Genomic DNA, 15000 nt, shown 5'->3' with positions numbered 1-15000 from the left:
CTATGGTAAGCAGGACCATGGGGTCACAACATTATTATTATTATTATTATTATTATTATTATTATTGTGGCCTTCAGACCTCTGCTATTTTAGGTACCACCAACATCCTTAGAAAATCCCTTGATCTTTTAAGCTCCTGGTTAGGAGCCGGGGTTGGGAGAACTCCCCTGGAAATGAATCCCATCCCTTTCCAGAGAGATGTTGATAAAGGAAATCAGAATCATCATTATATTATTACGCTTATCGCTCCGTCCGTTATCATGCTGTGCATCCCTAAAAAAGGAAGGTGGAATATTCCAAATAAACCTTGTCACCCTTAAAATACAAAAAAAAAATTGGTGTCGTTGTTGAGGCAAAGCTAATAAAAAGGCTTTGTGTCTTTCTTGGCCTTTTGGCTAAGACCAAAGTGTAGTATCTGTTCTTTAAGTGCTACATTTCAATTTCTTCTCTCTCAGTGGAAGAGAAATCCTTTATGACTAAGACAATTTTTTCTCCACGTTAAAAAAACGACCCTGGTGTCTAAATCTGTCCCGTGGGGAGGCATTGTGAATAGGTACTATGTTTAATGTAACAAAGTTTTAATATTAAAAAAGTAACTGGAATAGTTATTTCTGATTTAATTACGAAATGCCCCGAAAATGTCACTTCTGATTAATTATAAAATGCCCTGGAAAATGTCAGTTCTGATTTGTTGTTGTTGTTGTTTACTTACCTCCCCACACGGGCGGAATTGGATATGAGGTCGGTTAAAGATTTAGGGGAAAACCAGCTCCCCAAAAGGGGCACTCTGGTCAATAACAAAAATAAAAATTGTATCACTCATGAAGGATTTCTCCATTAACCAAGACCAAAAAAAAATGGATTTTAGTCACTGGAATTCTGAAACTGATACACTACACTCAGAAATTCATGTTGAAGCAATGGTTGCCTAATCACTAACCGTGTTAATGTTTTTATGTATTACTTTCGAAAAGCTGCTGAAACAGTTTATGATTTAAACATTACTTTATTTCAAGTATATTTTAAGCTGTAGGTTACGGGATATGAAGTCAGTCCCGGAAATTACTCAAACCGTTTACGATTTAAACACTACTTTATTTCATGTATATTTTTAACAGTGGGGTGGGGGATATTAAATCAGCCCCCAAAATGGGTGAAACCGTTTACGCATTACACATTACTTTATTTAATGTATATTTTTAACATTGGGGTGGGAAATATGAAGTCGGTTCCGGAAATGGCTGCAGCCATTTACGTTTTGGAATTACTTTATGTAATGTATATTTTTAACAGTAGGATGGGAGATAAGAAGTCGGTCCCGGAAATGGCTGAAAAAGTGTACGATTTATACATTACTTTATTTCATGTATATTTTCAACAGTGGGTTGGAGATTATAAGTCAGTTCCAGAAATGGCTGAAACAGTTTACTATTTAGACATTACATTATTTCATGTATATTTTTAGTAGTGGGTTTGGGATATAAAGTCGGTCTTGGAAATGGCTGAAACAGTTTGCTATTTAGACATTACATTATTTCACGTATATTTTAAGCAGTGGGTTGGGGATATAAAGTCAGTCCCGGAAATGGCTGAAACAGTTTACGTTTAAAACATTACTTTATGTAATGTATATTTTTAACAGTGGGGTGGCGGATATGAAGTCAGTCCGGGATTTTTTTTTTACAAGGTGGTCACTGTGTGTTTATAATAAAATAATCAGCCTAGACAATATATCAAAGTTATTATATAAGTAAAGGGGAAGGAGATAAGGAGGGCTGAAATTATGAAAAATTATTGTCAAAATTAGTAACATATCCAAGAATTACGAAAAAAATAATGAATTATTAGGTAATTTATTGGTGTGTTTGTAAGGAAATAATCAGCCTAGGCAATATATCAAAGTTATTATTTAGTAAAGAGGGAAGGGCGAAAATGTGGGTTAAAATTATGAAAAATGATTGTCGAAATAAGTAACATATCCATGGATTATGAAAAATGATTAAATGTGATTTCATACATTAGTGTGTTTGTAATAAAATAATAAGCCCAGACAATATTTCAAAGTTATTTTTTTTATTAAGGAGGGGCGATAATGTGGGTATGAATTATGAAAAATTAGTAACATACCCAAGAATTATGAAAAATGATGAAATCGAGGTTAATTGATTAGTGTGTTTATAATGAAATAATCAGCCCAGCAAATGTATCAAAGTTATTATTTTAGTAAGGTTGGGCGACAACGTTGGTTTAAATTATAAAAAAATAGTGTCGAAATTAGTAACATATCCAAGAATTACAAAAATGATGAAATGTAAGTTGATTGATGTGTGTGTTTGTAATGAAATAATCAGCCTAAACAATATATCAAAGTTATTATTTTAGTAAGGTGTGCGATATGGTGAGTTTAAATGATGAAAAACTATTGTCAAAATTAGTAACATATCCAAGAATTATTAAAAATGATGAAATGTGAGTTAATTGATAGTTGTGTTTTTTTATAAAATAATCAGCTGACACAATATATCAAATTTAATATTTTAGTAAAGGGAGGGGCGATAATGTGGGTTGAAATTATGAAAAATTTTTGTCGAACATAATAACATATTCAATAATTATGAAAAATGATAAAATGTGAGTTAATTGACCGGTGTGTTTGTAATGAAATAATCAGCCCAGGAAATATATCAAAGTTATTATTTTAGTAAGGGGGCGATACAGTTTTAATAAAAAAGTAAAATAATATGATTGTGCCTTCATTCATGCTGAACAGAACGCTCACAGCATGCCCAGCAACAATATATTACATATGAAAAATGCTGCTGTAGAATTTCCACAGGTCCTGCTAGTTATTATTATTAATTGATTCGAGCGACGGCGGGTCGCTTGATCGATTATTATGATTAGAAAAATAAATTAGATTTGGAAAAAGTGATTGACAGCTGAAATAATAATATCGCTACAAAGGAATGTGAAAATCGAAAATAGATGTAAACATGATTTTGGTTTGCATAAACAAATAACTAGATTGAGGTTACATCAGCTGTTGGTCTTAAACACGTGATGAGATATAGATTTGGGGAGATTCTAGTCAGTCGTGAGCTTAAAAACAGAGACAACGGACCACTCAAGGGGGGGTCTCTCCATGACGTAGGGAGTGGCATTTTCTCAGGCAGCCACGATGTGAAGACGTTGTAATCTTGAAGATGTTGGCCGGAATCATGAAAATAAATGTTTGTATATAATCCAGGTCTGTGTTGCGTTTATTTACACCTGTTAAAAGAACTGTTGTCTGCAACTGTTTCGATACGTCCACGTCAATCAGTTGCTGTTAGAACTGTTGCATAAATGTTAAAATATACACACTAGACGATCAACTAAATGATACGACGTATATACATACACGCACTTACACGTACATAAATATACAGATAAAATATAAACCCCACTATTCAACATGTGCGTCGTTTTGGAATATATTCATATACACACACAACGTAACTATAACCGGTGATGTTCCTTGTTTAACATATGAGCGCGTGGGAAAATATCAGCAGCAGCGAAGGATGGCTGGCTAGTGAAGAGATTAGCAGCAGCAGTAGCTGAAAAACGCGCCTATGCAAATTAAGAAGTGTGCGCGGGTTGGCGCAATAAGAAAAAGAGAAAAAGGGCACGACGTGCTCGGGGGAGAAACAACGTCGACTTTAGAATAAAATGGACGTGTAAAGTCGAGGACTGCGTGCGGTCTGAGGAAAGAGAAATGCGAGACAGTCATGTGGCATCGAGAGACTTTTTAAGTGGTGTCGAAACGGGAGAGTAATAAAAAAGTTGTGTTAAAAAATAAAAAAAAAATGGCGACCCGATTTTTATTTCTTTCTTTCCTCTTGTTTGTATGTAACAGCAACGTTACACTTGGAGTATGAGTAAGAACAAATCTTCTCAGATTCCCAGTATGCTCCATTTATTTTGATGACTTTAACTTTGCATTATCGCAAAACGCTTACCAATGATTTCTTGCTGGCAATGATCGTTGGTCTTCCCGGGGATTTGGGTGGCAATGAGGCTCTCCTCTTGGGAAACTGAAGACTTTTCGGAGAGTGAGCCTTGTGCCAAGCATGTGATGTACTTGTTGGAGGGCGGTGCGCAGCGACGGGCTGACGCAGATATCCAAAATGTCGGGTCTGCCAACTCAACAGTTTGACAGGTGACGTGTCAGTCGCTTTGTTTTCTTAGCGTGTATGCATCTCTCTCTCTCTCTCTCTCTCTCTCTCTCTCTTCCCTTCTTATCTTTTTATTATCACTCTATTTCTCTCTTTTGCAAAGAGAAGAATTGTTTTAATATTTTAAGCTAGAACTCTGAACAACACAATCGCATAGCAGTTTTTGACTGTGAATGACATTGGCGACACCCGTCGGGTCGAATTTCTTGTCATAAATAATTTTACCAAGAATTTTTCATAAGTTTTGGTTTCGGTTTCGATTATAGCTGATGGCACTTAAGTCATCTATTTCTTTTTATAAATAATTTTATCAAGAATTCTTCATAAGTTTTGGTTTCGGTTTCGATTGTGGCTGAAGTAACTCAAGTTTGTGTGTGTGTGTGTGTGTGTGTGTGTGTGTGTGTGTGTGTGTGTGTGTGTGTGTGCACGCGCGCGCGCACAAATACGCATTAGCGTCCAAAAGTTAAAGAACGAACGATCATTTTTTTCGAATGGCTTCTAACTTTATCTATGAAAAAGGAAAAAAAAAAAAAATTGGTGAATTTTCCAATGTTTAATAATGGTAGTTAAATAAAAAATAATATTTTTTATTTTTAATACATATTAGTTTTTTTAAATATGAATAAATTTAATTAGGCGTCCAAAAGATAAGGAACGCGAAAAATTAATACAAACTTTAGCAATTTAATAACAATTTAACAAAATGACGACTCCGAATATTCGAAAAAGCTTATTTATGAGGAGATCGCTAAAATATTGAAAAGGTGTTATTCGGGATCGGCCTGATTTTTTCTTTTCGGTCAATAGTAAACATTTTTCTATTTTCAATAATCCGAAAAACAAAGTTTTTCGGATTATTGAAAATAGAAAAATGTTTACTATTGACCGAAAAAGTTTTTCGGATTATTGAAAATAGAAAAATGTTTACCATTGACCGAAAAGAAAAAATCGGGCCTATCCCGAATAACAACGAAGAGAAGAAAAAAAATCACTCGATCATCTCGTTCTGATCGCTTTAAAACTGCGGCTTCGATATCCCGGGATTTTACATCCGAAACTGGACAAAAAAAATCCAAACGATCTCACGAAGATTAAACGAACTTAAATTATTTTCAAGAAGTCCATGCTCAAAGCCTTTAATTTCTATTAAAAATAAAAATGCCACATTGTTATTCGCCGAAAAATATTTGGGTTGGGAAGAAAAACATGGGAAAAGGTTCATTTTAGTGATGAATCTAAATTCAATCTTTTTGGATCAAACAAAAGATCAAATGTCAGGAAAAAAATGGAGAAAGACTGTCCCCTAAGTGCGTTAAAAAGTACAGTAAAATTTGAAGGGGACAGTATAATTGTATGAAGCATGATATCTTCAAAAGGAACCGGTCCCTTTGTGAGGATTCATGGAAAAGTTAATGCCCGAATGTACAGAAAATTGATTAGAGAACATGTGGTTTCTAATCTTTCTGATTCTGATATTTTTATGCACGACAACGCACCGTACCATAAAACAAAAATAGTTTTAGAAGAGCCAAATAGATCCAATATTTGCTTAATGGATTGACCAGCTCAGAGCTCCGACCTGAATCCAATTGAAAATGTTTAGAAAATTATTGGTGATAAGATCACAGACCCCACCCCACCCCCCGCCCGCCAAAAAAATCTTGATGATTTATGGGAATGTATAAAAAAAAATCCTGGAATAATATCTCCCCTATAACATGTGAACGATTGTTTCTGTCTTACAGCAAAATATGCCATTGAAAACAAGGGGCTTTTCACTAATACTAAAAGGATTCTTCATCGTTTTTTTTTTCATTAATAATTTCCCCCGTTCCTACACTTTTGGACGTCTGTAATTAGATTAAATTTATTTATATGTAAAAAAACTAATATGTATTTAAAATCAAAATAAACAAATTATTTTTTATTTAACTGCCATTATTAAACATTGGAAAATTCACCAAATTCCCCCCCCCTTTCATAGATAAAGTTAGAAAGTCATTAAAAAAAATGATCGACCGTTCCTTAATTTTTGGACGCTACTCGTGTGTGTGTGTGTGTGTGTGTGTGTGTGTGTGTGCGCGTGCGTGCACGCGCATGCGTGTGTGTTTCATAAGTTTTTACTTCGGTTTCGATTCAGGCCAATCTCGGTGGCCGTGGGCCAATGCACCCAAGTAATATGGATATATATATTTTTTTTTATTTTTGAAATCGCAACTTTATAGTATATAAAAATCGATTGAATATTAACTCTATAATAATATATACGAAATCTGCCAGAATTAAAATATCATATTAAAGCGTAGTTTACGACCGGGCTTTACTGTGCATTCGTGTTAGCTTTGATAAATACTTTTGCAGTTTTAACAAAAAAGCTACAATAATATCAGAGTGTCTCCATTTACACTGAACATCTACAGAATGCCAGTACTAGTATATTACATATGAATGAGTCCCCTGTGGAATTTCCGCAGGTCCCGTAGTTATTATTATTAGTTTTATTCTATAGAAGTAATATTATTCTTTATTATTCTTTTATACCTGCAAAGAGACGTATTATTTTCCCATCTAATTTACATATGTGTTTGTGGTGTGTACAAGCAACTGTATCTAAATTTGATGGATCGCTGAGAAAAAAGGGTCACTCTTTCCCTAAATGCTTACAGAGACATTAAGAAATAGAAAAATGGTTGAATCAACATATAGTTAGAGAGGGCGAGATAGATTTAGCTAAGAGAGATTACTAAACGATAAGAAATGAGAGTCATTCACGGAGACATTAAAATGTTAGAGTGTGGTTGAATCAAGATAGAGTGAGAGGCGTGAAAGAAATGCATAGCTAAGAGTTAGACTTGTTCAATCAATTATAAATTACGGGAATTAGAACAAATAGATAGGAGTTCATTTTTTAGTTTTCAAAAATAACCCAATACCAGCACTAATTTATATTTAAACGTGTATTTTTTTAAATTATATACTCAAGAGCTTTATGAAAACAAATAATGATCAACTTATAGAATCACCCCCCGGCTCCAAACTGATTTTTCCTTTCAGTTAGGTTTAAAATTAGGATTAAGGTTACAGAGGAAAACCCTGATTTTGTCAAGTTCAGAAACAAGTAATTCTATCGCTATACCAAAAAAAAAAAACTTCTGTATCAAACATAATATCCCTCGTCATAATTTATATCGATAAAAATTCATGTCACATAGTAAAAATACATATCCAATGGTTCGAACATTGATCAAGGATATTATGTTCTATGGACAAAGGAAATCTACTAGACTTCAAAGAGGTCCACTTACAACGCCAGGTTTGTGTGTTGGTTCCAGTTGGAATGGAGAGGGAGGAGCTTACATAAAAATACAGGTGTTTAAATTACATGTTGGATATCAAAACGATGTCAAAGTCATTGAATCTCTGCTGTGTCACGTGACAAGAGATAATGAAGCAAAAAAAGTGTATTAAACATCGAAGTCTCCCCTCCCCACCACTACCACCTCTTTTTGCTATGAGGGGATATAATTACTATCTTTCGGGTGAAAAAATATTCTTAATAAAGAAATACGACATAGATCGCATAATAACTTTGTCATACGAGGGTCGTTGCAAAAGTAAAGCTTCCAATCTTTTTTTTTAACTCGAAATGTTGATGAGCTACAAAAACGGGAGTGATACCATTAACTTTTTGTTTTTTGTTTTGTTTTTGCGATACGTTTTGAATGAATTCAAATATTTACGAAAGTGCATTTTATCCTAAATGCGAGTTGGGAATAATTTTCCCTTTAACCAACTTGGTACCCCCCCCCACATGGGAAGGAGCATACATATTGTTCTTAAAATATAATTATCCACTGATACGTGTTCCGTTGGCTACGACTCATCATATATATACATATATATATATATATATATATATATATATATATATATATATACTAGCAAAAGTACCCGTCGTTGACTGGGTTCAAAAACAGCCTACATAAAATGGACTCTGATTTATGAAAGTATGATCGGTTATGAAAAGGAAGGGTTGTAATGAGATAGCTTCGAATTTGGGGGTATCAAAACCAAAGTTAAATATGATGAAAGTAAAAATAAATTAGATAACCCCCATAATTTATTACACCATACCTGTTCACACTGAAACACTTATCACAATATTCTGTGGATCTATATTAAAAAACCTTGTTAAACTTTGTGACATATTTCCATTCTATGGAGGTCTGGCGCGAACGAACACCCCATAATTTTATCATACCAGATTTCTTCAAACTGAAACATAATTATCAAAGTATACTTACGCAGATAGATATGAAAAGTCTTTATTAAAGTTTGTGCCTATTTCCATTCTATGGAGGCCAGGTGCGAAGGCAGACCACACAATTTTATTATACCATCCCTATTTAAGTTAAAACATACTTATCAAAGTATTCTTATATACATCTATATAAAAACACTTGTAAACGTTTTTTCTTTAATTTTTTAATTTTTTTATTTCCATACTTTGTGGACCAGGCGCGAACGCAGACCCCATAATTTTAATGAACCACCGTTCTGCGAGATCAAACATACCCATTCCTGTGTCTCGATACATTTTCTATCATTATATGTAATCAGTTTTTAAAAATAGTCAACCATATAGGAGCCGATTCGTGACCACATACACACACACATTTAGCTTTATATATATATATATATATATATATATATATATATATATATATATATATATATACCCCCTTTTACCCTACATGTACGTATATATATATATATATATATATATATATATATATATATATATATATATATATATATTTCACTGATTTCTTGTTGACAACAACCATTGGTGATGATTGGGATTTGGGTAGTTTCTCCAAGGTTCCACTCTTTTTCGCACTCATCCAGTGAAACTCTGATTAGTGCTTTCTCTCCTCGCTCTTTCCATCCTCGTTGACCCTTTATGATTATTTGATGTAGCGCCAGTTGATGCAGATACAACATTTTTAGGGGGAGGGTATAATTAACTTACAAATTTGCGGTTTCAGTTTTCTTGGTTTCATGGGGCGTTTCTCTATCATTGTGTTTTACTCCTGTTACAGTTTTCATATGGACGGTTAGCGTTCGTAGCTCATGTGAGAGTTTCCGGATTCGAGGATTTTCCTTAAGATTTCAGCTATTTTCAGCATTACCGTCGAAACGTTTACAAATAATCAAAATAAATAAATAAATATCCGGGTCGACATTTTTTTTTCTGAGAAAATTTTTTTGTTACCGTTACTTTCCCGTCTCAACATCACTTAAAAGTCTCTCGCCATCGTCCATCTCGCCTGGTGCACATTTTTCTTCTTCCTCTGACCGCATGTCAGTAACAATCGACCCATTTTCGTCCTCGACTTTACACGTCAATTTTCTTCGACGTCAACTTTGTTTTGCCTCGAGTACGTGATGTCTTTTTTCTTTTTTTTTTTTTTTACTTTTTCTTCTCGCGAACATTCCTAATTAGCATATGCACATTTTCCGGCTACTGCTGCTGTTATCTCTTAACAAGCCAGCCATCCTTTGCCGCTGCTGATATTTTCTCATGCGCTCATATGCACTATGTTACGCCGTCTGTTGTATGATTTATTCTTTTTCTTCTAATTTCTCCGAATTTTTTTTTTTTTTAAGTTGTTTGACATCATTCCTAGTACTCCTACAATTACTGGTTATTATATTGTTTTTTTTTTTTTCATGTTCCATATTCCTTTCAGTTCTCTAGTAAATTCTGCACATTTTTTTTTCATTTTTCCACTTCTTTGATCTTCTCAACATTTATTCTTTTGGGCCCAAATCAAGTTATTAAGTTAGATCCATGTCCAACGAACCTATATCTAAAATTTCACGTTTAGACCCAAAATTGTAGGAGGAGTTTTATAGGGTTCTCAAAGGTCAAATCGTTGAACTTTGACCCCTTAATCGCCAAATTTCTGTCCGAAAGCCATAGATTTTCCCAAATCTCAGTACCCTGTATATCAAATTTTGAATCTGTAGGCTTAAAATTAACAGAGTTATTGCGTAGGGAAATGTACACAGACACACACACACAGACACACACGCACACAGTTTATGAAGAATTTATTGTAAAATTATTTATTACAAGAAATGGAAGTATATAACAATTAAATGATCCAGATGTAAAAAATAACACACACTATCGTATTAATGCATACACTCCCAAGCATCTCGTCTTCCGCTGAAAACGGGTACATAAAATATTATATCGCTTTATAAAATTTTATATGGATATGTTAAAGAATATATATGTGTGTGTGTGTATGTGTGTGCGTGTGCGCGCGCGTACGCGCGTGTGTGTGTGAAAGGGAGAAATAAAAAGGGAGAGAGGTAGTAGATAACATGGCGTTAGAATAATACATGAAATTTGGCTAGTTAGAAGCAAAATTTGATTTCTCAGCTTAAATTCTATTTGTGCCTGACTTCGAAAATTCAACACCTGGCAGAATAACTTTATGTATTAGATTTATGGAAAAAGCGAAAAAAAAAAAAAAAATAATAATAATAATAATAATAAAATAAAATAAAAAAAATAGTACATTGGTTAAATTCTCACAGGATAAAAACAAAACAAAATAAAACACTACGCTCAAAATCGTCCAAAAGGTTTTATAATAACCAGACATCAATGAAATTATTTTCTTTATTGTCGAAGGAAAATCTGCTGATTCATTGCCAAAAGTGTTTGTGTGTGTGTGTGTGTGTGTGTGTGTGTGTGTGTGTGTGTGTGTGTGTGTGTGCGTGTGCGTGCGTGTGTGCGCGCGCGCACGCGCGTATATATATAAGTGAAAATGTCTGTATGTGTCTGTGTAAATTTCCCTACCAAATAACTCTGTCAATTTTTGGGCTACAGACTCGAGATTTGACATAAGGGGTATTAAGAGTTGGGAAAATCTTTTTAATCGGTTTTCGTCCAGAAATTTGGCTGTCAAGAGGTCAAAGTTTAATGATTTGACCTTTGAAAACTCCACCAAATTCCTCCGCCAATTTTAGGTCTAAACACTTGAAATTTTAAATATAGGTTACTTGGACATGGGTCAAACTTTTTAATTTCATTGGACCCCCCCCCAATTAAATGTTATGGGGTTAAAATTGGGGTCAGAGTTTTAACAAATTTGACCTCTGCGGTCTCTACCAAATTACTCAGCCAATTTCTGGGTTAAACATTTGAAATTTTGCATAAAAGGTATTCACAGGTAGAGCAAGCTTTTTAATAAGGACTTGAAATTTTAGATGTTGGTAACTTGGACATGAGTCAAACATTTTACATTGATTTGAGACCAAACTAATACATTTTTAGGAGTCAAAATTAGGGTCAAAGTTTTAAAAAAATGACCTCTGCGGTTTCTACGAAATTACTCTGAAAAATTTTGTTCTAAACATTTATAATCTTACATAAAGTAAGTATTCACACGTAGGGCAAATTATGAACAGTACATAGGGCCCGAGCAAAGCCGAGCTGAACTGTTAGTATATATATATATATATATATATATATATATATATATATATATATATATATATATATATATATAAGAAAGAGAGAGAGAGAGAGAGAGAGAGAGAGAGAGATGTTATTTGTTTTTGTTTTTGCGATACGTTTTGAATGAATTCAGATATTTACGAAAGTGCATTTTATCCTAAATGCGAGTTGGGAATAATTTTCCCTTTAACCAATATATGCACTATGTTACGCCGTCTGTTGTATGATTTATTCTTTTTTTCCGATTTCTCCTAATTTTTTTTTTTCAAAGTTCTTTGACATAATTCCTAGTACTCCTACAATTACTGGTTATTATATTGTTTTTTTTTTCTTCTTCATGTTCCATATTCCTTTCAGTTCTCTAGTAAATTCTGCATATTCTTTTTTTTTTTTTTTCATTTTTCCACTTCTTTGATTTTCTCCCTGTGAACTGCTGGAACGGCTAAATCGACAATTCGACACTCTACTTTCTTTGTACGACAATAATATCATCGAGAAACGAATCATTAAATGCAGTGCCTATTCTGTTAAAATTTCTTTTTTTTTTATTTATCGACAAATAGGATCAAATAGATGTGAGGCACTCCAGAACTAGCGGCAACGAAAAGGACACATTGTTGAATTTCTAGGTCGTGCGCACCGAAAAAAATAATTTTAACAAAAGCGTATACCTGGCGACATGTTTCTTTTCTTCTTATTAATGGTTATGAAGTCTGGTCACCTTGCTTGGATAAATTTATCTGTTTGTACCTCCATGCCCCAATCGCAAAAATATGTTCCCTCTAGTCACATATTTTTTGTTATTATATATGACGAACAAACATTTATTACACTACTCCTTCAAAAGAGTAAGTAATGCCTGGAAAGATGGTACCATGAAAACAAAACATATACTACATTACCCCTTCCCCGTTGACTTTCTAACCTGCACGCATACTCACACTTACAAAGCGCGTGTCACACACACGCACACACACACACACACACACACACACACACACACACACACACACACACATACTCCTTGAATCCTCTCTTGTCGTCAACTTACTAATAACCAACTAGTCAATTGAAATACTCCCGACCTTTCTTACTGAATTTATGTTTTTAATGTAAAAACAATAAACATTGACTCTTATTAACAATTGTTAATGAAATATAATTTATATAATTGAGCGGAAAAAAAGTTTATGCACGACTCTTAAACGATCGACTCTTGATTTCTTCCATTTTTCAACAATCATTAGAATCCACTTGTTTTACAAAGACTCTAAAATATTTACGAACATTCTGGCTTTTTCTGTTGCCGTAAACTTACATTTTAAATATATATATATATAAAATATCTCTTTTGTGAAGAAGAAAAAAAAACGCCTCTGTTCAGTCTCATAGACAATGAATACCCACTGTAAGGGTGGTTGCGCGTGTAATTATGAGGTAAGAGTTGCACAATCTCCGACCACACCTCTCCTGAATCGGCACTGTTTAATCTAGTGGCAAGGAAAAGTCTGGGACGACTAGAAACATTGTCGAAGTAAGCGAAGAACACATACAGCAATTAGAATTCTCAAATGGTCACCCATTTTAGTACTGATCAGGCTCAACGTTGCTTAACTTCGGGAACAGATGTGTTTACGTGACTATGCCGTATCTTTTGTGAATATATGTCTTCTGAATTCATTATTCTTTTTTTGTTTGTTTGTTTGTTGTATAGCATATATCTCGTTTTCTCACATCTAAGGATAAACCTAAAAGCTTTTTTACTAAAAGATATTTTTTCAAAACCGGCTCCTCCTAAATAAATCACACCCCAAAATCCCCCTAAAATTATACTACTCCCTTCCTTATAGTTGATCATTAAAAGATAGTACATTCGCCTTAAATTGAATTGAGCATTAAAAATCGTAATAATATAGGCACGTATACATCAAATCTCCATTATTAATAGAATGCGATAGTAACATCTTCAGGCAGACAGATACTGAATCTCCATTAGTAATAAATGTATATATATATTTTTTTATTTTTATGGTGAAAATTTGTATGCAATATTTGCGAAAGCTTTTGTCGCTAAAACTTTTTTTTATTAAGTTGCATTGGCTGCCATAATCGCGTGGCAAATACAGAGAAAGGAAATAAGTGGGTCTGTGATATAACTCGGTTTGACAAGGCGGGCCTGACAATGCTTGAACACATAATTGATAAGGACATTGTCAGGAGTAAAACTGCTGCGTCATACTCGCCATTGAACCAACTCTACTTTTTTTTTGAACGACAATAATATCACCGAGAAACAAATCATTAAACACAGTGACTATTCTGGTAAAACCCCTTTTTTTTATTATTTATCTATCGACAAATAGGATCAAATAGATGTGAGGCACCCCAGCGGCAACGAAAAGGACACATTGTTGAATGTCTAAGTCGTGCGCACCGAAAAAATCATTTTTGCAAAAGCGTATACCTGGCGACAAATTTAAGAAACGATAAAATGATTATCAAATGTACCAAAAAGTCATTTGACTAAAATTTATTAACCTGCATTTTGTTTAATACCTAGGTTGTGTGCATCAAGCAATCATTTGACAAAAAACGTGCACCTGGCTAAATCCAAAACTAAAGAACAATAAAATAATTATTAAATATACCAAAAGGTAATTTGAATAAAAATTATGAACTTGACATCTTGTTTTATACCGAGGTCATGTGCACCGAGAAATCATTTTGACAAAAGTGTGCACCTGGCCAAATGAGATTAAAAAAAAAAAACAACAACAATAAAATAATTATCAATTATACTAAAAGGACATTCAAATGAAAATTATGAACCTGATACAGACACCTGCCATGGAGAAGCAACATACTTGATCAATTGTCAAAAAGAAAATAAGTTAAAAGTATAATGTTTGAAAGGTTATCTCCGGCAAAGGTTTACATAGGTGTAATCAAAGTCAGGTCAATCCAGTGAAATTAAACGAGCGTTGCAGGTGGTTAAAAATGGTTATATAATAACAATCGAAAAGGATATCGTTGTTGGTTAATGATTTCGGCACGAGAAGAATCAACCTGTCGAATTCTCTATGCGCGTATCTCCCTCCAAACAACTAACTATCCATAACCGTCATCGAGATTAATGATATATTGTCATATTTTCATATATATTTTCATATATAAGTCTTTCGTTATTTTTTAAACGCCAAAGAAATCCATTGATCCGACGCCGATTAAAAAAAAATTACTTCAGGT

The 15000-nt window shown here is 33.7% G+C and overlaps 1 protein-coding gene and 1 pseudogene across 1 annotated transcript in view; one reads left to right on the top strand and one right to left on the bottom strand.

The window, feature by feature from the left end:
- The window catches only part of LOC145296779 (kelch-like ECH-associated protein 1), a 201154-nt gene that overhangs the window by 119284 nt on the left and 66870 nt on the right, over positions 1 to 15000 (bottom strand). The gene's annotated exons all lie outside the window — the stretch shown is intronic.
- LOC145297160 (U2 spliceosomal RNA) lies at positions 375 to 490 on the top strand (annotated as a pseudogene).

The sequence above is a fragment of the Euprymna scolopes genome, chromosome 17, assembly GCF_053919585.1.
Source record: "Euprymna scolopes isolate OS-2025 chromosome 17, ASM5391958v1, whole genome shotgun sequence".
Classification (NCBI taxonomy): Eukaryota; Metazoa; Mollusca; class Cephalopoda; order Sepiida; family Sepiolidae; genus Euprymna; species Euprymna scolopes.
The sequence above is the reverse complement of the archived record's forward strand: the minus strand, read 5'-3'. Positions and strand labels throughout refer to the sequence as shown.